This window comes from Lactuca sativa, chromosome 4 (genome assembly GCF_002870075.4).
Source record: "Lactuca sativa cultivar Salinas chromosome 4, Lsat_Salinas_v11, whole genome shotgun sequence".
Lineage (NCBI taxonomy): Eukaryota > Viridiplantae > Streptophyta > Magnoliopsida > Asterales > Asteraceae > Lactuca > Lactuca sativa.
In genome coordinates, this window is record NC_056626.2 from 140,230,584 (window position 1) to 140,256,701 (window position 26,118).

At 36.3% G+C, this 26,118-nt stretch overlaps 1 long non-coding RNA gene across 1 annotated transcript; it reads left to right on the plus strand.

Annotated features, from left to right (window-relative positions):
- The first annotated feature begins 14,575 nt into the window (after positions 1-14,575).
- LOC122197703 (uncharacterized) lies at positions 14,576-15,640 on the plus strand. Its single transcript, XR_006191345.2, has 2 exons — positions 14,576-14,971; positions 15,104-15,640. It is a non-coding gene; the product is annotated as an uncharacterized LOC122197703 (long non-coding RNA).
- The last annotated feature ends 10,478 nt before the right edge of the window (positions 15,641-26,118 follow it).

Genomic DNA, 26,118 nt, shown 5'->3' on the forward strand with positions numbered 1-26,118 from the left:
TGATGTCTTGTTATCCATCTCCATTGTATACGTATCTCATTGTTTGTTCCACTACACATCATGTAAATTTATATATTGTAACAAATAGAATTGTAAGACATTAAATTTTATGAAATGGATTATATTTTTTGTATATGATATTTTATTTTATATTGTGAGGCATTAAATGCAAATTTAATTTGAAAATTAGTAAATCTATAAAAAATATTTTTTTTTAACATTTAAAATTATGATACGCAAACATGCGTGTCATCTTCATTTATGACATGGCCTTTCTTGACAGAGGCTTTCTTGATACGCATTGCGTGTCATTAACACGCGCGTCGTAAGGTTACGACACGCGAATGCGTATCGTCTTCCTTTATGACAGGGCCTTCCTTGATACGCATTGCGTGTCGTAACCGCGCGTCGTAAATGCGCGTCATAAATGCGCGTCGTAAATGCGCGTCGTCTATAGACGACGCGCAAAAGCGCGTCGTCTCTCTTTATGACAGGGCCTTCCTTGACACGCATTTGCGCGTCGTCTGAGCGTTTTACGACGCGCAATGAGCGTCGTAAAAGGCCTTTTTTCTAGTAGTGAAGGCGAGTTATCAGTCCTAAGTTTTTTCAATCCTATTTATATAACTATATCTATATAGACATGACTTGAAAAAATATAAGTTTGAAAGAGTTTAAGTAAGGAATTTAATGTGTAAAAGAGTTTATAAAGCGGGTTGCAGTAGTTTGTTTGATATCACAGTTTTGAAATATAAGAAATCCACTTGCTTGATAGTTATTAATCACATGTGATTTATATAATAACTATGATGTTTCTACTTGTATTCCCCCCATAAAAGCATTTAAAATCATTTAAAAGATAAGTTAAGGGCAGTATGAACTCACCTGTAGTGAGTGACACGAATGAAAGATCGGTTTGTAGGATGCTAAGTGTCAAGTGAAGACTTGAGTACAACGGATCCTAATAAGCATATGATGACGCATATATGTATATAATTAGAGTTTAAACAACTAATCATGAAAGGAAACACACCCTAGCATATAGGAAACACTTAGATTGAAGTGTTAGAAGTACCAAGGGTTGCATATAATGGGTGTATGTCCACACATAGGTGTGTACGGCCAGAATTGTATGTTTCATGTGTGTGTACGGCCAGAGTGTATGGCCCTAGTGGGTGTGCGGCCGCACACTCATGGTGAAACATGCCATTGACTGATTTAAAGTCCTATTAAGCATCTAGGAAGTGTGTTTTGACCAATGCTTAGCCTTAATGGAGGTATATTACCATTTTGGACCTCAAAAAGGGTGTGTACGGCCACACAAGGAGTGTACGGTCATACACCCTTGATGATCTTGTAAAAATAATCAAAAGTGTATTCCAAGGTTCTATCTTGCGTCCCCTAAGTGTTCTTGATCATGTGCTAGCATAGAACATGAGTTTGAAGCCAAATAGCACTAAACAAAGGGGTGCACGGCCACATGGGGTGTGTACGGCCGTACACTCCTTGATGATCATGGTTTGGACGATTTCTAAGGAGTATAACTAGTAAGTAACAAGCATAAGGAGTGGTACTTACGATACATAAGCCTTTAGGGGTGTTTGAGGTCCAAAAACTTAGTAGGTTTTCTTGGTGTTCTTGGAGAACACTTGAGGATCTAAACAAAAGGAATAATTTCATGGATGAAATCATGTATCCTTACTAGATTGTGTAATGAATCATTAAATCAAAGGAAGAAACACTTACAACTTGAAGATCTAGATGAAAAATCGGATGATACTTGAGAGAGAAGTCGATTTCTTGGCTTAGGAGTGTGAAAAGAGGTAAATGAAGGCTAAGACTCTCATTTATACATGAGAGTGTACGACTAGGATGGGTGTACAACCATACACCCATGTGTGCAACCGCACATACCTCATGAAGGGGTGTTTGGCTTATTTGAAACGTGTTGAACTCAAATACACTCATCCCTAGCCACATACCTTGATTATACTAGGTTTAGAACACTCAATTTGAATCTAAACAATTCTAGAAGATAGCAAAAACGAGTCTGACCTTGATTGATTTGAATAACTGTACAAGATAGAAATTTCGGGTTGTCACACTTGTCATATTACAATTCAAAAATCAACTTGCACTTCTAATAAATCAAACATAGAAATTTCGGTGATTCGTATTCTGGTGGAAGTACTTCTTATCTATCGTTTTCATTTAGTTCTTTAGTTCCGTATGATTACTTGAGCGTTAAAACAAGTTAGTTATTTTAAACAACAAAAACCCCATTTTTAATTTTCGATTATTAATTTAATTAACATTTGAATTATTTGATCAAAACCATTCTCGTTCCTTATGTTTGACACCCTTTCTTGCCTTAAACTATCTTACTTCACGACTAGGTACATTACCTATTTGTGTTTAAGACTAGTTGAGATTTGATAGGACTTTAAAAATAAAAAACTCTAGTGCGTAAGAAAACATATCAGTAGACATAAGTCTGGATCGTTTGAGACGTTCAAGACATTCCAACAAGAAGTAGAAAACCAACTAGGGGAGAAAATAAAGATATTCTAATCTGATAGAGGCAGGGAATATCTTAATGATGAGTTCTACGCTCATCTTCGAAGATGTGGAATAGTTTCACAACTGTTTCCACCAAGAATAACACAACACGATGTGTTGCCCAAAAGGATATGTCAAACTTTATTGGACACGGTTCGATCTCTGATGACGCGTGCTACATTTCCAATAAGTTTCTAGGGATATGCCTTAGAAACCGTTTCTTACATTCTAAATTGTGTACCAGCTAAGAAGGTATCTAAGACACCATTCAAGATGTGGAAAGGGACTCGTCCTTTTCTTACATGAATGAAGGTATGGGGTTGTGACAATTTGTTCGTCATGAAGCAGTTGACAAACTTAAACCCAAATTTGAAAGGTGTTACTTCGTTGGTTATCCTAAAGATTCCTTTGGATACTTTTTTACAGGCATAATAAGAAAAAAAATTGTTGCTCGTACGACAGTTTTTTGATCGATAGAGATAATATATCAAGAATTTAGTGAGAGCTAGAGTGATATTGAGGAGATACAAGATTCAAACATTGAAGAACATGAAGTTAGCAGTAGCCCTCAATAAGAGGTATAAGAACCTGTTGAGGAATCTAACGTCCTTCCACCCCCACCTCATAGATCTGATAGAGAGCGTCACTTACCCGAGTTTTATGGTTTCCATATTACATAGGATGATGAAATCTTGTTAGTTGATAATGAGCCACACAAATATAAGGAATTCATTGAGCACAGAGGATGCAAAATGGAAAGAGGCAATAGAAAACAAGATTCAATCCATGTACGACAACCAACTTTTGAATTTGGTTAATCCCGCAACTAGCACTAGAGCCGTAGGGTGTAAATGGGTCTTGAAGAATATAAATTGACATGAATTTGAATGTACAGACATTCAAATATCGACTAGTTATGAAAGGTTATACTCAGACTCAAGGAATTTACTATGATGAAACTTTCTATCTAGTGGCAGTAAACAGATCTATTCGGATACTACTTGCCATAACCATTTACTAGGACAATGAAGTACGGAAAATTGATGTAAAAATCACTTTCCTTATGGAAAACTAACTGAGGATGTTTACATGACTCCACCAGAAGGTCTTGTATAGTCCAAGTATCTGAATAGAGTGTGCTAGCTTGATATTTTCATTTACAGACTCAAACAAGCATCTCATAGATGGAACATCTGCTTCAATGAGATGATCAAAGAGTTTGGCGATGGTATTCTACTCATAGCAAACAAAATCCCAACATTGAAAACGGTAAAATCTTGTCTTGGGAAATTTTTTTCTATAAAGGACATGGAAGATGCCACCACATGCTTGGTATCAATATCTACAAAGATGGATCTAGGTGATTAATTGGATTTAGCCAAAGTATATACTTAGGCAATATCTTAAAGAAAGTTAAGATGGAAGAATCTAATAATGTATTTGTACCTATGATAACAAAATATTGAGTAAGAATCAATGTCCCAATAGTAGTGAAGAACTGGATATAATGATTCGAGTCTCATATGCTTCTTTAATTGGATAGATCATGTATTCCATGATATCTCGGCCTGATGTTTCAGATGCCTTGTGCCTGACGAGTCAGTTTCATGACAATACCGGCGAAAGTCATTGGATTGAGGTTAAGAACATTCTTAAGTATCTCAGAAGGACTAAGGACATGTTCTTAGTCACTAGTGGTAAATAAGAACTAAATGTAAAGGTTTATGTGGTTGCAAGTTTCTAAATTGATAGAGATGATTCTCGATCTCAATCTGTTTTTGTATTCTTCATCAATAAAGGATCAATGACTTGGAGAAGTTCCAAGCAGGAGATTGTAGCAGATTTGACGATAGAGTCGGAGTGTATAGTAGCTAGTGAAGCTAAAAAAGAGGCAATGTGGTTGAAATTTTTCATCAATGATTTGGGTGTTATGAAGAAATGGCCAAGGTGCTTTATATTTACTTATGTAATAAATGTCACCTAACCATTAGTGAAATATAACTCACAAGTTTTAAAATGGATGACTTAATCAAGTTCTTAAGTGATAAAGATCACCTAAGCATAAGAGTCTTGAGGCATAGGTAGGATGAACATGCCATTAAAAACAAAGTAATATTTTTTTGGATCCCATTAATCTAAAAATTACATAAGAGTTGTAACTGGTTATCGCAATCTATCAATCAACAAAATCACTAGTAGTGGGTCACCGGCTCAAGTTATTTTGGGTGATGTGGATCATAGTTTTTCAAAATATAATTTAAACGGTAATTAATTGTAAAAGAAACTATATCAAAGATATTAAAATGAATCTTATTATTTTATAGATGAAAACCCCAATTGTAACCACCTCATCACTCACCATCAAATCCTGTCACACCCCCGACCGAGGCAGCAAAACACGTTGGGATATCCGACCGAGTTCATGGATCACATGTAAATTGAATATATAGCACAAGTACAACAATAAACAACATAGCATTTGTGTTCCATCTTGATATTTGAATACAAGGTTTCTACAAATAATAATACATGAATTGCCTTAACAGATATGCATATAATACAACAACAAGTAAACTAGGTCACTTATAATCTAATCCGTGTTGAATATTTGTGTAGTGATTTCTTGACAATACATGTAATTTTGGGGGTCAAGACAAGGTTGATGAGAGTTACAGGTTTTCTACTAACAGCAATAATACTTTTAAAAGTCTAGAAAGTATTTTCTTTGTAGGTATAACAATAGTTAAAACTGTGTTTGGAAAGAATTTTTGAATGCCAAAATGTATCTTTGTATAAGTAGATCCATACTTAAAATCGTATTTGTAAAGAATCTTTGACAGACAAAGTGTATCTTTGTATAAGTAAATTCACATTTAAAATGGTTTTGAAAGCAACCAAACCCATGGTTTGTAGTGAGAGAAAGAGATATTCCAGTTAATGTTTATAGTGAGTCCTATAACCGAGTTATGTGACTGAATGTACCCCCTTACAACGCTTCATTGGACGTTGTAGTAACAATTGTAGACACTTATCACCCACTTTGATTGATCGGTTGAGGTTGTAGCCAGCAACCGCAGGTGGGGATGTCAACACCGTATAGATCTATACATATGTATCTCGCTCCGAAGATTAATGGTTATAGTAGTGTGGGTATGCTAAGTGTTTAGACTGAGCTAATGAATAATGTCTCACTAAAAAGCCCTTAACTAAAAAGTATGTGAATAACTCTCAGCCTCAACTTAATTGTGGTTAAGTCCTTAGGCATAATGAATTTCATTGTGTAAAGTTTATAAAATCCGAGTATGCTTTGTATGTATGTAAAAGTGTAATGTACTCGTTTTTATAAAGATGTATGTTTCAAAGTAATGTACATATGTACATGTTTAAACTTTATGTATTTAAATATATAAATAGATACGAACAATAATAGCTTGAATCCTTGAAATACTACAAAGTTTTATAACGTGCTTGTTATAATGTACAATATCATACAAATATCATAAATTTTTGTATCATGTAGCATTTGTTATGTGGAATAGTTATTTCACGATAAAATAACCATAATACGTATACGAAAAGTTTACTCTAGTTTATTCGTAACAATATGCTAAATTGTTAAATAACATTTTTATAAACTAGATTTATTGTATTTTCGCATAAAGGATAATATATATGTATAAACAAAGTATATAGACACATGTATCCCCCCCTCCCGAAATAATTAAAAAATTAAAAATGGGGCGTAAACACTCACCCTTAAAAAGTACGTTCGATTTGTATGAAATCGGATTATTTTGAGAAGCTTGACGCGAGAAAATGCAAAACCTCGATTCTTGAACTTTGAAACACCTTCGGGACCGTTTTGTGACAAATTTACACTATAAGGGTTGTTTTTTAACTTCACTAAACTATAGTGGTTGTTTCGTAATTTAACTAATCAAAGTAGAACTTCTTTGGTTAAAATAATTCGAGGGAGGGACTAACATAGTATAAATTTAATTAATGTTTGTGTCTTGGACAAAACTACATGGGATGGACTGTTTTGACTAAATGGAGTCAAGGTTTGGAAGTTGGGACTTATTTTGAATAAGGGAAAATTTCATCCATGTCCTTCCAAAACTTAGATAATTACGTATATATCCTTACAAACTTCAAAATTACATATACGTCATTCCAAAACAATAAGAATTACGTATATATCCAAAATCATATTTATTTATTAAGAAACTCATTTTATTATTTTAAAACATATCTGAATTCATATTTATATGTGATGAGACCAGAATACCCTTTCTTAAATTAAACAGAAACTAAATCATTCTGATCAGGAATAATACGATTTAATTAGATGTGATTGCATTCCTTCTTTAGCGCGAACAACTATCAGCGATCAAGGCAAGGCAGTTGCTTTTCTTATCGCAAAAGGGAACCATCTTCTCTGGATTAGGTTTAATTAAATGATTGATTAGTTTTTACGTTCTAATAATCGTGGTTCTGTTTTTGATTTTGATTATCTTCTCCTCTACCACTTAGAATCGCAGGTAAACTGATTGTTGTATCGAACTACCTGCGATGGATGATGAAGTTGGTACACTTAGATGGGAGATCAGTGAAGACTCAACAGTAATTGAGTACGTTCTTACCAACTAGATAATTGGTTCATTACATTACTTTCAATTTTAGTAATTGATTTTTTTCACTGTTGTTCTCAGGCAACTAATATCCAAATACAAGTTTAATCCGAAATATGGAGGCTACTTTCGATTAGCTAGGAACTCATGTAGGCAAGTATACTATTTTGGCTTTAGAAAGTCTCTCTATATAGACACTTGCTCATACAACTGGACTCAACTAGTTAAAGAGGTGAGAAAACATTATCCATCAGAAAGTGATATTGTATTGTCGATAAACTTTGTAGACAAGAATATAAAAAAGCAATGTTTCGTTGAACTTGATTCTAATGAGAACTTCATGGTGATGCTAAGCATGTATAAGGAGGAAAAAGAAGTCACAATTTATGCGACGACTGAAAAAATTACACAGCAAACATATAATCCTTTTAGTATTCAAGATGAGGTTATTGATGAATCTGATGACGAAAATGATTCAGAATCAAACTGTCCAAGTGAAGAAAGTTATCATAGTCGTCATAGCTCTGATAACGAATATGAGCTTTTAAATTATGATTGTGAAACTGATGCACAGAGTAGAAGCAGTCCAATTTTTAAACTGAATTCTAAATTTCCCAATGTGATTGCTTTTAGAAGAGCATTAAACCATTATGCAATAATCAAGGAATTTGAGTATGTCATTGAGAAAAGTGATTTGACACGACTTATGGCATGTTGTGAAGATAAAAAGTATGAGTGGAGAATTTATGCTTCTGTTACGCAAGATGGGGTTACTTTTGAAGTAAGTATGCAATTTAAAAATACATGTGTTGACACGATTATTTGGTTAATGTAATTATATGTTTTTATGTGTTGTGTAGATTAAGAAATTTGTAGAAACTTATTCTTGTACTCGAAGCAACAAGTGTGGTAACAAACATGCAACTCAAGGATGGATTAGTGATGTTGTAACAGACAAGTTGAAATCTGATGGTGATGTCTCTCTTGCCAACCTACAAACTTGGCTAATGCAAACCTACAATGTTAATGTGCGATATATGAGATTCTTTATGGGAAGAGAACAAGCTTATAAGGATATGTATGTCAATTGGGATGACTCTTACGTAAATGTATATGATTTCAAACAGGAGCTTGAAAAGAGAAACCCCGGAAGTGTCGTGGAGATCGATTTGCAGACAATTGGTGACAAGAAACATTTCTAGCGCTTTTTTATGTCACTAACAACATGCTCCAAAGGGTTTCTTGCTGGATGTCGACCTTACATTGGGATTGATGCTTGTCACTTGAAGGGGAAGTTTAATGGAGTCCTTGCTGCTGCCACAGGTATTGACGGTAACCGCACATGTTTCCAGTAGCATACGGTGTTCTTGAATCAGAGAATACTAAATCATGGACTTGGTTTCTCAAGTTTCTACAAAAAGCAATCGGTACACCTGACGGTCTTGTTATCTCCTCTGACATGCAAAAAGGGTTGGGAGCAGCTATTACACAAGTTTATCCTAGTGTTGAGCATAGAGAATGCATAAGACATTTATATAACAACTTCAAGAAGCATTTTCGAGGTGACTTTTTCGTGACAAAGCTATGGGGTGCTGCAAGGACCTACTCTGTTAGCAAGCATGACAGATTGTTAAACAAAATTGCTAGTAAAAGTGAAGATGCAATTTTATATTTGAATGAGAACCATAACAAGATATGGAGTAAAAGCAAGTTTGACACACTTGTGAAGTGTGATTACATTACCAACAATATTTCAGAAACGTTTAACTGTTGGGTAGGTGCCATACGTTATAAACCGATACTTGATCTCCTTGATGCAATTAGAGAAAAGCTCATGAAACGGTTTGACAAGAAAAGGAGGATTGTGAGAAAATGGACAAGAAATTTAGTTTCAAAAGCAAAGGACTATCTGCAGCACACCTCTATGGCAAGCTCAACGACTTTCATGTATTGCTTATTTTTTTATTTAAGATTGTAAAGAATGGCAACATTTCCTACTAATATTTATTTTGTTTCATTTTATCATGTAGAACTTGGGTGAGTTTGAAGTTTGTAGAAGCAGTGACAATCGAGCAGAAGTGAAATACAAGGGAAAACGTTGGGAGGTTATACTAGATGAGAAAAAATGTAGTTGTCAAAGATGGCAGGTCACAGGCCTTCCGTGTGTGCATGTTGCTGCTTTTATTGCTTTCAAAAGGGAGCCTAACTGGGAAACTGTCACACCCCAAAACCACGAACGGCGGAAACGTTCAGGGGTGGAGGACGTCATATACAGTATCACAACAGTGTAATATAATAAACAAGCAACAACATCATCCATTGCATTATAAGTAGAGCTTTAATACATGTGTGTTCTTTCATAATGTACAACAATAAAATGAATAATCAAAATAAGGCGAGTCTTGTCTATGCTCCATCTTCTCAAGGTCTGGATATCGTACTTGTCTAACTAATGACTTGAGAATACAAGTTATTTTGAAAGCGAGTATCAGCTATAAAGCTGGTGAATTGATAAGTATTTAGGTGTTATTGTCCTGTTTTGGAATGCTGTTAAGAATGTCGTATAAATCCTTACTTAGAACAGTTGATATAAGTATGAAATGTGGTCTTCTACCAAGACCCGAATGTTTTGTTATGACAAAGTAAAATGATAGGTTTTCCTTTCTATTGACTAGTACTGAGAGTACTTAGTCTAACTCATCGTTTATGTGAATATATCACAAAATAAAGTAAAATAGGAAAATGATATGATGGTCTTCTACCAAGACTCTAATATTCTGTAAGTAAAATGATAGCTTTTCCTTTCTATTGACTAGTACTAAAAGTACTTAGTCTAACTCATCGTTTATGTGAATATATCACAAAATAAAGTAAAATAGGAAAATGATATGATAGTCTTCTACCAAGAGTCTAATATTCTGTAAGTAAAATGACAGTTTTTCCTTTCTATTGACTAGTACTAAAAGTACTTGGTCTAACTCATCGTTTATGTGAATATATCACAAAATAAAGTAAAATAGGAAAATGATATGATAGTCTTCTACCAAGACCCTAATGTTTTGTTATGACTAGGTAGTCTTCTACCAAGACCCGAATGTTTTGTTATGACTAAGTAGTCTTCTACCAAGACCCGAATGTTCTATTGTGGCTATGTAGTCTTCTACCAAGACCCGAATGTTTTGTTATGACTAAGTAGTCTTCTACCAAGACCCGAATGTTCTATTGTGACTATGATAGTTTTCCTTTCTATCGACTAGTACTAAAAGTACTTAGTCTAACTCATCGTTTATGTGAATATATCACAAAATAAAGTAAAATAGGAAAAATATAATCATGCAAGTGTTATCCCTGGGTGACCAGGATTAACACGACATCGCCGAAGCGAAAGATAGACCCTATGGACATCCGAAGAGTGTCCCCTCATCCTCTGTAGTGGCAGCAGGGTGGAGGGAGGGTTAGTCCCATAACAACGTTAACCTAATGATCCTCCGAAGATTCACATCTCATCCACTGTTGCAACAGTTGGACAGAGGGATGGTTAGTCCCGTCACTGAGTACTAAATAAGTGACAACCTTAGACATCCGTGGACATTTATCGACCACTGGTGTTAATTGGTGGGGTTCAGAATGGTAAGTCCCGCCGAGATATCCCATTGAACCGGGATAGGAAAGACAATTTACACAGTAAGTACTACTAAATCATCCTTGTAGTTCTAAGTACAAGTATCCAGGTAAGTAAATACAAGATAATGCACCTATGTAGAAGTGTTCCTGAATGGTATTCATGTAAGTCTGTTCATGTAACAGGTAAGTATATGTAAACATATTCATGTATCATGTATTCCTAAGTACGTGTACTCATGTATCATGTAAGGTACTGTATAGACTCATGAATGAACTGACTCTTGTGTGATTCCTTGTAATAGGAATAATGTTCTGTTTCTTCTAACTATCCCTATGATAATTAACTGGAAAGTAAGTGGTTGTTCAAGTAGATTTATGCACCCTCGATACACCAGGGTGTGGGAAACTGAACGAAGGATGAAAACTATAATCTCTAACATATAAATGAACATATGCGCATAAGTATAGTTTGATTCAAGAAGGTAAAATAATGGTTTTGCAAGATATCTAGGAGTTTTGAACAATAATTAAGAATGACTGGATGTCATTTTAATAAATATTTCAAAACTAATACTTTTATTATCAAGGTATTTTAAGATAGAAAACCACTTCATGTGTCACCTTTTGAAATATGTGAAATCTACTGAGTGAAAACATAGTTATAAAATATATAAGATTGATTTAACAACATATTGTTTTCTACTTGTATTCCCCCCCCCCATTAAAGCATTTAAAATCATTTAAAACATTGATTAAGGGGTATGAACTCACCTGTAGATGGTGATTTGGATGAACCGGACGGTGTAGGATTGTTAGGTGTCAAGTGAGGACTTGTACACACACTACGATCCTAATGAACATATAATCACACATATATGCACTTAATTAGTCTTAAGTTACTAATTGATAAAGCTAAGACATCCTAGAACATATTAAACACTTTATATAAGTGTTATAAGCCCTAAGGGTTGCATCTAAGCTATTGTGGGACAAGGTACTTGGGTTTAGGGTTCCAAAGGACCCTATATATGAGTTTACTCTCCATATATCATCACACATTGAGTTTAGGGACGTAAACTCCCAACCATGGGGTATTGTGTGTTTTGAAGTCCCAAATGATTCCTAGAATTATTCCAACTTGGTGGTTAAGTCCTTGGAAGGGTTTAAGGTCTAGAAACACTCCCTAGAGGAGTTTACGGCCCCAAGGCCATTTCCTTTGAAGTTTACGGCCGTAAACTCCCTTGGAATGGTGTTTTTGTTGTTTTCAAGTCTCTTGCATATGTAGGATAGGTTCTAGACTTTTATTCCAAGCATATGAAGGCATTAGGCACACTTTGGTGCCCTTCTTTCATGTTTACGGCCCATGAACCATGTCTTGGCCGTAAACTCACTTTGGAGGGTGGTTTTAATGTGTTTTGGTCCTTGATTTAAGTGGGAACAATTCCTAGTAAATGTCCAATGCTTTAGGTGCCTTAAAAGCACCATTTAAGCTTGAATTTGGAGTTCACGGCCTAAGATATTCTTGGGCCGTAAACTCCCAAACTTGGGTGATTCTTGGTTGTTTACTTGTTCCTAACACACATACATATGAGTCTAAGGCAGTTGTATATCACGGGGGATAGTCTAGGCTTCGTTTCGGGAGTTTACCGCCCAAGAACACCTTGGGGAGTAAACTCCTAAATCTAGTGATTTAGCTATGTAATCTATGTTATGAACACATTTAAAGCTATATAACACTACTAGAGAGGGGTACTCGCGATTTGGGATAAAAACCCAAAGATCCGTGAGAGAGAAAATGGCTTTTCTCTAGTTGGAAATGCGAATAATGAATGAATTTGGTTCAGAATTCTATTTATAGTCCTGAGATATTTTTGGCAGAAAATATTTTTATTCCTGAAATAATTTCTCATATAACAGAGTGTTGGAATAACAGTGTTGCAGAAAACCCTAGTGCAACCACTCTCCTGATATTTCCTTAGGTGTAAATCCTGAAAAACTGCCAAACTTATACTCGAAGTCTGGAATTTCCCTGAAATTGTTCTAAGCTCTATTGTCTTGATATGGGTTGTTCAGAATGGAAATTTCCGGTTGTCACAGAAACATATGTTCATACATATTACACAGTCGGTAAATTTCAAGAAGCATATGCTTTAGAAGTTGCTCCGATGCCCGGAAAGGATCAATGGCTGCATATAGAGACAAATGAGAAGATATACCCACCAACTATAAAAAGACCGCCTGGACGACCCAAAAAGAATAGATTTAAACCACTTGATGAGCCCACCAAGAAAAGACGTAGATGTCATCGTTGTGGTATGTATGGACACTAGCAAAGGACTTGCAAAAATCCCGCACGTGAAGGTTTTGATGATGCATCGACTAGCAAGAAGAAAGAACATAAAAGATCATGATTTGTGTGTTGCTAGTTTAGGAAGACTATAGTGCTTTAATGCTTTCTTTATGGATAATTTGATGCTTTAATTTATATTTTTGGAATGATTAAAAAAGATTTTAGTACTTTAATAATTTTTGGACCAAATTTTTGTGATCTTGCTCTGCCATAGGGACTAATTCAGTACTTGTGTTGGTAATTCATTATTGTATTTGTTTATGCTAAATGAACGGTTTTGTCATTCTTTTTTCACATGGACCAGTGAACCTCTATTAAGTCCACATGTGAAAACTCATATGCATCATTGCACAATGGAGTTAATATCTTTTAGCTTTATGAAAACTTAAAAAGGTCATTTTTGTATTTGTTAGAGAAATATGTTTTCATTAGCCATTGCATTTTCAAATTTTGATACACCAAATGTCGATTCCAATAGTTTCTTTAAACTCCACAAATCTTGCATTGTACTACTACAATAGAAGATATACATAACGAGCTTATGGCCACCACTAACTGCTACAAAAAAGACAAAACTACCCTTACTCCCTCTTTTAATAAAACAGTGTGCAGGAGGAATAACTTCTTGCATTAGGGTTGTGCAAGATACGAGTAATGGTTATGTCTTGTTCCACACTTTATGTGATGATCATGCCTTCCAACTTTATGAACCTAAGATTGGGGCGCAATCAGAAAATATAAATCCTATGGAACCTTTATTTGATTCTGGTCGAATTTGGACTTGTTGCCCCTCTGCTTGCTCAATTGATTCTCTACCTTGTTGCTCTCTTCGAGCTCAATTGCTTCTCTACCTGGTAAAGAAAATCAAAATAAGAAAAATCAGTAAAACCTAAATTAAAGGCCCTCCTCATAAAACAGGTGTTGAAACTTCACTCTGTATTAATTGGACAACGAATTTTCCTTCTTGTTTCCATTCTGATTCTTGCGAAGATCGAAAGTGGTTTTGGCGTGATATTTGATCTGCGAAACAGGTAATTGTGATTTGTGATCCGGCTCTTTTGATAATTAAAATGATTAAATCTTATTTTTAATTAAGGAGGGGTATTTTAGGAAGATCAAATATAATATTGAGTTTTACAGAAGTTTTTAATTGATACTGATTTTAAATTGAGTTTGTTAATAAATAAATATGATTTTGGATATATACATAATTCTTATTGTTTTGGAATGACTTTACGTAATTTTGAAGTTTGTAAGGATATATACGTAATTATCTAAGTTTTGGAAGGATATAGATGAAGTAAAGGGTTTAATAGTGGGGGTAGTTTGGTCGTTTCATAAATAAAATAACTTAGGGCTTATATGCATCCCGTCTTTTGTTTGATCGGGAAAAGAAAAGAACGACTGCAAGCAGACGAACCAAGAGAGGGCAAAACGAAGACTCGTAGGTGGTGTAGAAATTGGCGATTGCGGATCGATTTCTGGCGAAGGGATCATCTCCGAGATCGACAAGGCCGAAGAACGAAGGCGTATGAACGAAGGTGATTGAGGGTAACACGATGGAAATTGACCACTCACCCATGGCGCTACCTCGATTTGGGGGAACAAAGAATGGAAACAGAAGGAGGGTGGTCTCAGTGGTGGTAATCGATTGAAATGAGGAAGCTTCTCCGGTGTTTGACCGAACCGAAGGAGGAGAAGAGACGAAAGCAGCGAGATTTTTCTTTCTCTTGTCCAGCTGCGAGGTGCGAAGGAAAGGAGGTCCGAAGGCGAGTCCGGTCGGTCAGTAGCATGTTGCAGGTGGTGACAGGTGTGTGGATGGGGGCTGCTTTGGCAGCCTCCTTGGTTGCTTTCCGTTTTCTTTTCTTCTTCTTCTCTTTTTTTTGTTTGTCTTGACAGAAATCGATAGACCTAAGTGGGTGTTTGGGTTGATGTTCGATAGGAAAAAGGAAAAGAACGAGGGAGGGAGAGGAAAGGTGGTGGTGATTGACAAACCAGCAAAAGGGTTGAGGAGGGTGGATGGACAGTGGTGGTTCAATGGTGGTGATTCTGTAGGGCAAAGGAGGGAGGCAGTCGACCTTTAACGACTCTCCTTGTGGTTTCTTTCTTCTTTTGGTCCGATTGGTAACAATACAAATGGGTAAGCGAAGAAAACACACACTTCGGTGTGTTCTTGGTATAAAATGAAGAAGAAGAAAAGAAAATGGCAGCAAACAGCTTCATCGATTTCAGGAGGTGCTTGATCATCCATATCTCCACAAATACGATTTTATCATTGTACAGTTGTGTTTGAGTGTTCATTTTAACATTGTACAGGTTTTGTTTAAGTGTTGTATTGGTGATTATAATTCTACAGATCTTTACAAGATCTGGTTGTACCCATGTACTCAATATAGTTTGATTTAGAGTATCATTGTATTATTTCTTTGGGCTTCAACAAGTGTGCATAATCCTTTGAATGTGCATTTATATAACATAATCCTTTGAGATTTGGTTGTCATTTTCTTTGTAGTTGGTAGTTTAAAGGTATGAATTTGGTGGTATATACAAAATTTATATACAATTTTAGATTTAATAATATTGTGTGTGAATTTGTTGAGACTTTTTATGACAATAACATGTACACAATTATTATACACTCTCATGTTAAGAGTTTATTTCGTGTGTTTCTGAGATATATAAATGATTTGAGATTTGTAAATAGTCAGTGTTCAATTTGTTAGTGTTCAATTTGTCGTATATACTATTAATTGGTATTTGGATATGTTACATGACATATATAAATATTTATATATTTAGTGTTGTTATGATATTTTAATTATACAATATATACACATTGTGATCATTTAAAGTTTATTTAAAGTTTATGGATACATAAATTATTGTATAATTTAAAAAATATATAATAATTTATCTATAGTTGATCACAAGTTATTAGTTATGTATCAATATAAATGGCTAAACTCAAAAATAAAAATAAACTGTTATCTTAAAACTCACATTTGTTGGATTGGATAATAATATATTATTTTTATAATATATTGCCAATAATTGAAATCATATCGAAATCAATAGTTTAAGGTTTTGTGATTTATTGATTCAAAACGTCTGATTTTTTTTTTTTGTTTTTACTTTTATAACTATTTTTACTAAAATATTTGAAGTGTAAAATTAAATAATAGACTATGACCTGAGTCCAAAAACGCTTTCGAAATTTCCATTTCAGGTGTGCAAGTCCTTCAATGGATAGAAACTGTTTTAGTGGTTTTAAGAAAATTAGTATAATACTGGTTGTGGATTCTTAAAATGGTCGTCTATTTTGCATACGAACTCTGTTTTGGACGTTCTTTATATTTTTAGAAACAGGAAAACACGTACTACGAGTCTAGAGTGTTTGCATTAACTATGGTTGCAGTTTGAGATGTTTGATTTGTTTGCCAGATTACATATTTGGAAGTAAGATACCATCTGGTATCTTATAATAACTGAAATGAACTCATTTATTTCACGTAAGATACACTAAAACTCAATGAGTCAAATTACCAAAAGATTTATTGTGAACTTGACTGTTCACAGTCTTTGAACTCAAACTTGAGAAAAACCGACTATGTCCTTGATGAATCTATCCCAGAAGAGCTTCTTCAAAATGCGACCAAGGCATTGAAAGATTCTTGGGCGAAACGTATAAATGATTCGGCCGAAGTGGCATGCATCATGCTTGCAACAATAACTCATGAGCTTTAGAAAACTTTTGAGATCCATGAAGCATTTTACATGATTGAGCAACTTAGAATCATGTTTCAAGTTCAGACTTAGCAAGAGATATTTGAGAGCTTAAATTCTTTTATTGGTTGCAAAATGACTGAGGGATCTTGTGTGAGTGCACATGTACTCATAATGAAAGCTTATATTTAGCAACTTGCCCACCTCAGATTCCCTTTTGGGGATGAGCTAGTGACCGATGTGATCTTCGCCTTATTGCCTAAGTCATTCAACAAATTTATTTTGAACTTCACTATGAATGACAGGGAAAAGAGCATTATTGGGCTTCATTCAATGCTCAAGTATGTCAAGGAAAACTGATGGGTTTGAGCATCACAATAATCCTATGGTGCACATGCAAACCCTAAAACTTTGGATCTAGGTTTCTCTATTGTACATGCAAATTATCCATAGCTTACAAACCCTAGATCTAGCATACAATAACCGAAAATAATAAATAAAACAAGTTAGGATTATTACCTTTAGATTATTGCAAGAATCTTCAAGCTTTGAGAGCCTAGTATCACAAATGTAATAGCTCTAATCGATCACAAACACCATGGCAACAAGAATGATCTTGGAGAGAGAGGATGGTCGCTCAAAATCGGCTCTAAGGACTCTAGGTTTCTTTTTGGTAGCTGATTTTAGATGCCCTAAGGTTCCTTATATAGCTGTGACAACTCGAATTTTTTTTTTTTTTTTTTTTTTTTTTTTTTTTTTTTTTTGCTTTGAAAGCTCAGTCAGTCAATTCAACTTAGAGTCAGACTCATTTCTAATGAGTTCTAGCCTTGTTAAAGGCCTTTCTAAGGAGTTTTAGCCCGGTACACTTAAGGAATAAGTGTTGGATTTTATCTGCTAAAAGCCACAGTACAAGATTGAAGCCCTAAACTCCATCTTGTGGAGTTTACGACCGTAAACATGGAGTTTATGGCCGTAAACTCATGTAGGCCGTGAACTCCCTCCCCCCCCATATATATATATATATATATATATATATATATATATATATATATATATATATATATATATATATATATATATATGAGTCTTGATCATTTCTATCGATTTCTCACATTTCAAACCCAAGAACTCGAGTTTTCTCTCAAGTATCATCGGGTTCTTCATCCCCGAGCTTCCAAAAGTAAGTGTTCTTCACCCTAGTTGTTGTTATCCCTCCTAACCTAGCATCATCTAATGATTTCATCCATGGAAATCATCCATTTTTTCTAGATCTTCAAATCTTCAAGTTTCACCAAGAACACCAAGGACACACACTAGTGTTCTTCGCCAAAATCTACCATTTCAAGCTTCTATATCGTAAGTAGACTCCCCTATACTTGATATCTAGTTAAGAAACATGCTTAGGACCTTGAAATCATCAAGAATGCAAGACCAAAAGGAGTTTACGGCCAAGCCATCTCCCATGGCCGTAAACCCCTATAAGGGTGCCATGTGAGCCCTAAACTTTTCCTAAGGCTTGGATTTGAGGCTAGAACACTCCCATGTGCTTTGTAAGACCTTGAACCAATACGAAACTCACCATTTAGAGAGTTTACAGCCCAAGAGTAAACACCCCTGGCCGTAAACTCCAATTAAGGTCAAGTCTTGGACCTTAAACTCATCTAGACTCTTGCTAAACCTTAGAACACTTAAACCCTTGAGACTACGAACCTTTAAGACCTTAAATGTGACCATTTAGAGAGTTTAAGGCCAGGAGTAAACTCCCTTGGCCGTGAACACTTCAACACTCTCCATAGAGTTGGCCTTTCTCATCCTTGTGTGGAGCAAAAGTCCCTCAAGCTTCCCTAGCCTTCAAACAAACACTTCTGCATGTTTGACCATGAGTTTACGGCCGTAAACTTATTTGGGTCGTAAACCCATGGTAGTAAAATCATGTTAGATTCATTCCACTTTCCTTAGTCCAATCACATGTGATACCAACACTTTGTCAAAGTGTTTCCTAGTCCTGGAAGGTGTTTCCTTTCATATAATTGCTTATAAACACTATATTCATGCCAATATATGTTATTTAGGACTTATTGTGTCTCGGGACGTCATTCATGGAACTTCTCATCCTTACACGCATATTTGTTGAGTCACCCACATCAGGTGAGTTCATACCTCGTAATGGATCTTTTAACTGTTTTAAATGCTTTAAGGGGGGGGGGGGGGGGAATACAAGTTGAACACTATGATAATTGTGTAATTATTTGTTATAAACATCTTTCAAAATGTTGCTAATGTCATCTATAAGTGGTCAAAACATTTCAAAAACTATTTTACAGTTATGTTGCTTTATAGTTTAAAAAACTCCATTTTTAAAGTACAAGCATAACTTGGTAGTAAAATGAGTCTTTTCAATAACAGTTCAATTAGAATACTAGTAAACTATAATGGGTATAGTTTAGGGGTTCAATTCATACTAGATACAATACACAATAATAGAAAGAACATACTAAGATGCTATAACAAGAGAAGATACTAGATACTATAACAGAACGAACATACTAAGATGCTATAGCATGGCACTATTACAGGATCTAACTATACCAATGAATCACTAACACATTGTTTTAAAAAAAAGGTGATAGTTATATTAGGTATACATGATCATATAATTTTAATGTGGATGTTCACGGCTTGCAATTGATTGCAGAGGTTGCGTTTGGTTCCCATAATCTTTTGACAGGGAGAGCGTTTAATATGGGATCTAGCCATCACATTATACCTTAATAATCAATTTAACGCAATTAGTACAATAGTAGTTACTATATACAATACTATAGTACTTACATTTTACAAATGAAAACAGAACACTCAGGCCTAGTACATTCAGTAGAAAGGGACCATAATGCTAACCTTATGATTCCCTAATGTATACATCAAGGGATATATGTAAATAGGATCTGACAGGTAATAGGATGTGTGCTTTCCACTTCATTTCCTTTTCCTTGTTTGGTTGTGGGCTTAGAGTAGATTCACCCAACCTATTATCTATTCGATTTTAGTTATATATATGTCCCGTACACATTACGTCATCATAAGGGGTACCAGGTATGGGTCAAGTATAGGACACTAATTCAATGCACAATTTTCTAGTACAAAGCATACTTTTGAAACAGAACTTTTGGTACTTAAAACTAGAAACTTACCAGTAAAGGGTTTAAACCAATTTATTAAACTAGTGTAAACTTAAAGGACTTTAGGTGATTGACTCTATAATACCCTAGTTTATACATCATGGTTATATATCATGAATACCCAACATGTAGTTGGATGTGTGCTTTGCGCCTTATTTCCTGTTCCTTGTTTGGTTGTGGGCTTAGGGCAGATTCATCCAATCAACTATCTATTCGATATTAGATTATATATAGCCAGTATAAACTAAGTGATTATAGAAGTAGTCACTATGGTCACTATTTATTATCAGAAATAAGGGTTTTCTTAAAGGATCTTTTCATTAAATATAAAGGAACTATTACAATTAACTCCATGAGTAACAAGTGAATACACCAGGGTTATATACAAAGAGGACGTGACAAATGTAACACCGTGAATTTCAAAATAATTTTTCACAAATTATAAAAACATTTCTCATTTAATTTTCATAAAACATTAAGTTTAAAATCCCAATTCACATCATACAAAATCCCAAGATCATATATATCAAAAATCCCATGCGTGTGTATAGATCAAGCCGACGCCTTCCGACGGTCATCGCTAGTACCTGAAACAACAACACTGATACTGTAAGCACAAAGCTTAGTGAGTTCCCCAAAACACCACACATAACACATATTAGCCACTCGAGGCTATAACTCTATGGGTCCGTGCACCCTAACTCTGTGAACCCTCAGGTTCTAACTCTGTGAACCTTCCGGTTCCAACTCAATAAACATGCACAACATAAATCACATATAAATAATGCAGTACAACACATCACATACATATAGCATACAAATACTCTGTCACATAACTCTGATTACCTACTCAAGGTAAAGTATAGTGAGAAGACTCACCTCGTGTATCTCGATAATTCGCGAATCCTGGAAATCACTCGTGCTCGATCCTCCGAGCTATAATCCTCCTATAACATCATATGTCTCTAATTAACACTTTTACCACTAAGGTTGACTACCCCTATCAAGTCAACACTGGTCAACTCTGGTCAACGGTCAACGGTAAACTTTGACCAGACTCGGCGAGTGCACTAGGGTGACTCGGCAAGTCTAAGCATTTTCACCAACTCTCTAGGATTCCCTTTTTGACACGTCGAGTACTCCCCTGACTCGACGAGTTCCACCTGGCATGAATCGCGGGGCTACCACGACTCAACTCGCCGAGTCTCAAGAACAACTCAGCGAGTTCCAGTTCGACTCAGACCACCTGTCAACCCTCTCTAGCTCTCCCTGACTCACTGAGTTAACCCATAACTCGGCAGGACCACTCGCTGAGTGGTTAAGGGCAATCTTCATGCTACTCGCCGAGTCTGTTCTTCGGACTCGGCGAGTCCAAGCCATGCATCAATTCAAACTTGCTTCTAAGGTCAGATCCGCTCCAACAACTCATAGATCTGGCCCTCCTAAGCTCATTCATCACGTAAAGTTCATATCTTGGTGCTCATAACACACCCTATGACTCATAAATGGTGTTTTGACCTCAAGCACAAAGACTCCAATCCAAAACCCCCATGGATTCATAAAAAGCTTGGACAAAGGGACACTCTGGACCTCCAAGGGTCTAGATCCAGAACCTAACTCGCTTAAGGGACCAAGGAAGCACTAGATCTGGCCACAAAAGGGCTCAATAAGCCCTAAATCAACATAAACATCAACATAACAGAGAATGGCTCGAAGATAGTACCTCAAATGTGATGTTCTGGACCTCAAATCTTCAAGAAGTGGCTCCTCTTGTTTCCCCTTGGCTATTGCTTCCTTTCCCTTGCTAGATAACACCTCCAAGGTCAATAATGGCTCCTTAATTTACTCCAAACACTCAAGCTCGCTAGGGTTTCACTCAGGGGACTGGTGAGCACAAATGACGGCCTTAAGGCCCTTTAAATAGGTCCCACACCCGAGAAATTAGGGTTTCATTAAACAGCGTGGACTCGCCGAGTCCAGGCGCGAACCCGCGTCCAGAACTGCGATCCTACTCTTCGAGTTTGAGCTCCAACTCGCCGAGTCCCCTCACAAAACACCAAAAATATATGGATAAAAGATACCTGGAAATCCAGGCTGTTACAACAAACAATGGGATGTGTGTTATCCACCTTACTTCCTGTTCCTTGTTTGGTTGTGGAGTTAGGGCAGATGCGTACAATCAATTTTTTATTTACTCTGAGTTTTACAAAACTTGTATCTACTTAGTACTCATATAACGGATTGTAGGATCATTTTTTTTACGTATCTATCATCAAAATAGAAAATATAGGATTTTCTAGGGGAACAGGCGAACTTATCAAAAATCAGAACTTGTAACTTACTACATTTCAACCACATTTTTCAACAACTTTCTACAACTTACATACATCACTAAAATCTTATGAAATCATCAGCTTAATTGCTGATAAACTCTTTCAAATAACTTGTATTCTTAGGAAACTAGTAGAGAGGTACTCGCACTGGGAATTTAGAAGATGGAGCAGTATAACTCAAGTCTTGTTTTGTTATTTGCTTATGTATTCTATGTTTTGTGAACACATACTTTGTAAATAATTTCTTTCTAATGAAATGGTTGTTCATTACTTGCTTACTATGATACATGTCTTGTGATACTAAACATGACGTCCTCCACCCCCGAACGTTTTCACCGTTCTGGTTTTGGGGTGTGACAGATTGGTATCAGAGCATTGTTTATAGTGAACTAAGTATATCAACCAATAAAAGATATACAACTATAAATACAATGGGGGCTTAGGTGCTCTGGATAATGATATATTTTAAGAGTACAACGATAAGTTATAAAAATATTCCTACTTGCTTATACATGTACATACTAGAACAAGTATCACAAGAAGAACAGAACTAAAGTAGTTAAAGGTTGAACACTGTCGTCAAACCCGAACAGTTATGTAATCATAGATAGAATCAATATAGCCTGATCAACTATATTCATTCGAGATGTGACCGACATGTTCCTGGGAGTGATGTGGTGTTTCCACGATGTTAAAACTTACCTAACTCTATACAAAGGATCTCTAGATCAAAACATGAAAGTTAGAATACTATAGGAGTATTTTAGGCTCTATATAAATAATTTATGTGATAAATTAAAAGACCCTTACGGATAGGTCTATAATTTTGCAATGTATACTCCCAAGGTTATATATAATTGGGGTTTTATAGACTTAGAATTTGTGATCTACGCTTCATTACTTGTTCCTTGTTTGGTTGTGGTTTTGGAGTAGGATCACTTATTCGAAGGTCTATTTAATCTTGAATTATATAAAACTTGTATACATTGTGCAATTATAAGAGGAATCTGTAAGGATCACCCCATAAAGTTACCTTAAACCTCATAAGTTCTCTAGTCACATCCGTTCTCGCACGAAAAACCCAGATAGATGTAACCACTTCCTCATAATAGACAACAGAAGAGTCAAGAAGGAACAAGGACAAGCTCATGAGAAGCGTTCAAAGAAGGATCAACCGGAGTAACCAAAACGTCATATGCGTCACACTAATAAATAATAATCTTGGTTAACTTAATGAGTTAGTGGAAACACTACTCACCCTATGTGTTAGGACTATTTTCTTACATGCAACTTATTATAGTTATTCAAGTAACAAATATTCATTCGAGGATAGCCATTTCAAATTCATAGAGTTTATTAGGTATAGAATCTTTTATGAATTGTTTCTAGAACCCTATGGAAGTGAGGACCCGATACACCAAGAACTAGGATAACCTTGTCTTTTTAGCTTTCGGGTTGTGTCCATTGCTCTAGACTTATTCCGTCTCATCTTTGTATTCTTTTAGCAAAGATGCCTCCTCGTAGATTAAACAGACGTACCACTCCGATAACTCCAATACCTTCTCCATAAATCGATGTGGCAACTTTAAATGCTGCAGTAGTTGTGGCTGTGGCAATAGCCATGGCTCAATATCATCCTACCAGTTTCAGCGGAGGTGGAACACCCGTTCAAGCTACTCAAAGTGAGGTCCCTGTGCGCTCGAGAGAGTGTTCCTACAAGGACTTCATCAACTGCAAATCCCTTTCCTTTGACGGAAATGGTGGAGTCATCGCTCTAATGCGATGGTTCGAGAAAACATATTCGGTCTTCGAAATCTATTCGTGCCTAGAAGGGAGCAAAGTAAAGTTTGCTGCCTGCACCTTCTGCAATTGAGCCCTGACATGGTGGAATAGCCATGTTAAGTCACTGACCCTATTAGTGGCTAACTCAATAGGTTGGGAAAACCTAAAAGAGTTAATATTGGAAGAGTATTGCCCAAGGGGCAAAGTACAAACGATGGAACAAGAACTATGGGAGCTCAGGATGGTCGGCTCAGACATAGTGACCTATGATGATAGGTTTTGCGACCTGGCAGCACTATGCCCTGAAATGCTTACTCCGTTGAGTAAGAAGATAAAAAGGTACATTAGGGGTCTGACTGCCCCAATCCAAGGAGATGTGTTGTCTTCTAACCCAACCACATTTGATAGCGCCAAACGCCTGGCACAGCGACTCATTGACCATGGTGTAGGAGTCCTCGTTCCCGAGCCATCAAAGGGAGAGGATTATAAACAGAAGTCGGGGAACAAGAGGAAGAAGAAGCGAACAATCCAGGAAACCCCACAAGGGCAACAAACGAGTGCTATATACGCCGCTACAACGCCTGCTGCTCCAGCACCTGCCAGTAGGTATGCTGGAACCCTCCCGAAGTGTGGAAAGTGCAACTATCACCACACCGGAGTATGCCGAGAAATGCAATGTTTGAACTGCCACAAAAGGACACACAGTCCGTTTCTGCAGGGCACCAGCTCAACCGATCTCCTAGGTCCTCGGAGTTGAAGAAAATCAAGCCTGCTATGGCTGTGGTGAGACTGGACAATACCAGAGGGACTACCCAATAATAAAGAACTCAGGCACGGACGGACGAATCCTGATGATCACTGGAGGAGAATCAACCCCAGAGTTGTCAACGAGCAGCAATACGTCTTCGATCTAGTAATTACTTTAAAAATTAATTTATATTTATATAAGATTAAAACTTGGGGAAAACACTTAAAAAGTAATTATAATCACTCACTTATTGGAAAGGATCACAGTATTCAAGAGAACTAAAAGGTCCGTTTAGAGAAGCTATGATGGTTAGCATATACACCAGGGTTGTGCATGACTAAGATTATGCAAACTTAGAGTGAGTGATTCCACCTTAATTCCTGTTCCTTGTTTGGTTGTGGATTTGAGGCATATTTACTCAGTCGACTGTCTTATATATCTTAAATACTCATAACTTGTATATGAGAGGCGATCGTAGTGGTACCGAGGAGGATCATGATATTAAGTATCATTACCAGTTATCAAAGCACTTTCATTCGTATGTATGCGCACATAGCGGTATGATACGTAGGAGTGTTAACATCAAAAGGAGAACAGAAAGCACTATAGCAGTTACAAAGAGTACATTGTCGAACCCACTAGGAGTGCATTGTCGAACACACTAGGGGTACATCATCGGATAACAGACGTTTCTTACAAATTGGCCAAAACTTTCTTCAGTAAAGAGTCCGTTACTATCATTCGTCATGATTTGGCGTGGTCCTCACCATACTAAGTTCATATATTTCTATCGCCTCGATCATCAAATTCTCAGAACCTTTGTCTTTCGTATCGACAGTCCGACCTAAATTTCCAGTCTCATCTTTCGTATTCTAAACCCCAAAGTACTCGTGTGAAGGGTACTTTGTCCTCCAAAGCCTTGTCGTCATACGTTCACAGACCGTCACGAAATACCACTCATCCAATAGACCAAGTTGGAGCACAGAGGCTAAGGACAAATACCGCCCACCTATCACTATTCAATGTATATACGAGGCTAGTATATGATTATGATTACACATATTTAGTATGTGTGTTTCCGCCCTATCTCTTGCTCCTTGTCTGGTTGTGGACTTGGGGCAGAGTCGCACATCCGACCAACTTCCTAATCCTAATTATATACGACTTGTATACACGAAGAAATGATAGATGG